Below are 2,610 nucleotides of genomic sequence, written 5' to 3' on the forward strand. Positions count from 1 at the left end.
TTTTGATGATGATGAATTTTTTTATTCAATTTTTTAACGTATAGTCAATATAAAAATTCACAAATTAAGATAACAAAATATCTTACATAATGGAGAGTGGTGGTAGTTTTCGAACAAAACATGTTTTTTGTCGTTGTTATACTGTTAGAAAATAACACTGAACAGATACACAACTTACTAAGTAAATTAGTGTTTTGTTGATGTTTTCTATTTCAATATAAAAGCCGTATGCATGTAAATCAAAATCAAATTGAATTAATTGATCGTAATTCTTTCAAACATATTGTTAAATAATTGTATTTTGTTTTATTACTTAGAATAGATCTCTGAGGTAAAACGCATATTTCTGCGAATGATATTCTTAGAAAATATTTTGCAAATACTTTTCATCAAAATATCCATCTTTTACTGTCGCAAAACTGTTTGATAAGCTAACACAAACCGTTACACATCGGGTAATTTAACTAAGCTTCATTTATTAGGAATGTTTCAAAATTTTCTTCAAAAGCCAAGTTTGGCAAATATAAATCAAACTTTGCAAACTGATCTAAACTTGCCGCGCTAAACTTACCCTTTTTACAACATCTCTAATGGGGAAGTAAAATTGTGTAATATTAAACGATTTGAAACGAATGGTAAGATAAAATAGTAAATCATTATTAAACGAGGCACATTGGAATAAATAAAATGACAAGTTCTGATTTTAAAATGAGATGTCCAAAGAATATGCGTTGCAATTAACAAGTATTTGCCATTTTCGCTGTAAATGCAAACAAGGGCCACCATGGCATTTATGCGCTCAAATAGGTTCACGTAAATAAATTATGGAAGACTTGATCAAGTGACCTAAATTTGACAACACTGTAAGCGGATTCAAACAGTGCCTGTATATTGCTAAAATAAATGTTTTGACAAATTTCCTGTATATATCAGTCATAAATGTGACCATATTGTTTTTTTAAGATTTGACCAGGTTGTCTTGTTTATAGACCAATCTAACCTTGATTTGACATGGTTACCTTGTTTATAGACCAATCTGACCTAGATTTGACCAGGTTGCCTTGTTTATAGAACACTCTGACCTAGATTAAAACTGGGCCTATGTATGTTCAATAGAAAAATTCTTACCAATTGTTATCAATATAAGTGACCAAGATTCAATATAAGTCTCCGAATCGTCTAGTTCAACATTCTGACTTAAGATAGCGTAATAAATGTGGCTTCTAGAGTGGTAGCTAGGTTTTGCTATGATTTGACCTTGTTTTTGCATAAACAAGTCCGATACTCTAAAATGGCACAGTTGTTGTGGATATAATGTTTCTTATGCTTAGTTTACTCATGTTTGAGTCCAAACTGTTTTCTCTAACATAGTGCTAGGTTTTTTGTAAGATTTGACATGGGGACCTATTATTTGAGCACACTAACTCATTCGATATATATTCAGAATAAATATTCTGATCATGCTTCATCAAAATCTATTGTGGTAAAATTTCTAAATATCACAGTCTCTTACTATTGTTAACATGTCGGTGACATACTTTTATTCTGCTGGAGTACGATGTTATCTCAAGCTAATAAGTACTCACGGGGTTAGAACTTTGCTACAGACTGCGAAACGATTGTAGATTATTAGCAATTGGCGGTTACTTATACATAATTAAAACATGCTGAAATAATTTCAGTTGTGGTCCAACGCCACCTACGTCCCTTACATCAAAGAAGCAACTTACCTACTAAACTTCCAGTAGTTGCATGTAGCCTTGATGAAGTTTGCCTGTGCATAAAACGTGAAAATAAACTCATTAAAAATAACTATTTATAAAACTGGACACACTATAGATTTGGTTAGTATTAAAAGAGAGGAAATCCCATTTCTTGTATATATTTACCTGTCCATGTTCAAAAGTCAGGATAATTGGTGAGACCAATATGGTTGACCCATTGGAAATAGAACACGACATGACAGGGCCGTTAACTATTACGCCATCAGTGGATGCCCTGCAATATAACACACAGACGATAAACACGTTTGTTATAATATACTTTAAAGATTACAGTTATACAGTCAATGTTCATATTGCATTACCTTGCTTATGCAGAATTTTGGATACTCGCCAGACTTAACCTTACACATTTGTACTTTATTAATGACTCGTTTAATGTATGTTCTGTAGTCATGATATATACTGTTTGTGCAATTGTTTGCAAGATAATTAGCATCATAGTTTTAAGTTCTAATGATAGTAAAATATTTAGATTAAAACAATGAAGGAACAACGTATTTTAAAACGTTTCGGAGAGCGCCACATCGCATAACGATATTAAAGCGTTCATCCGTGTTTAAAGTAAACCAAATGACGAAGAGTGTACCCGGTTACAAAGTTGTTGACCCCTATTGAACCTTAGTAAAACTCGGTCTTTATAAAATGCATATAAACATTCTAGCTTTGTTTCTACAATAATGAGCCACGTTGCTATAATATCGATGACATTATAATTATCTAAGATTTGACTAGCTGACTAATAATTTCATTCACTTGACCTAGATAAGTACTTTACCTAGATATTGTCAATATAATATTTCGACCAGGTTTGATCCAGAATGAATCA

The 2,610-nt window shown here is 31.9% G+C and overlaps 1 long non-coding RNA gene across 1 annotated transcript in view; it reads right to left on the reverse strand.

Annotated features, from left to right (window-relative positions):
- Window positions 1-1,982, reverse strand: part of LOC127834412 (uncharacterized) — a 2,692-nt gene extending 710 nt beyond the window's left edge. Inside the window, exons 1-2 of the long non-coding RNA XR_008027927.1 lie at window positions 1,890-1,982; window positions 1,731-1,774 (exon numbers count right to left, since the gene is read on the reverse strand). This is a non-coding gene — a long non-coding RNA (uncharacterized LOC127834412). The remainder of the gene's footprint in view (window positions 1-1,730; window positions 1,775-1,889) is intronic.
- Window positions 1,983-2,610: the final 628 nt, after the last annotated feature.

The sequence above is a fragment of the Dreissena polymorpha genome, chromosome 6 (genome assembly GCF_020536995.1).
Source record: "Dreissena polymorpha isolate Duluth1 chromosome 6, UMN_Dpol_1.0, whole genome shotgun sequence".
Taxonomy (NCBI): domain Eukaryota; kingdom Metazoa; phylum Mollusca; class Bivalvia; order Myida; family Dreissenidae; genus Dreissena; species Dreissena polymorpha.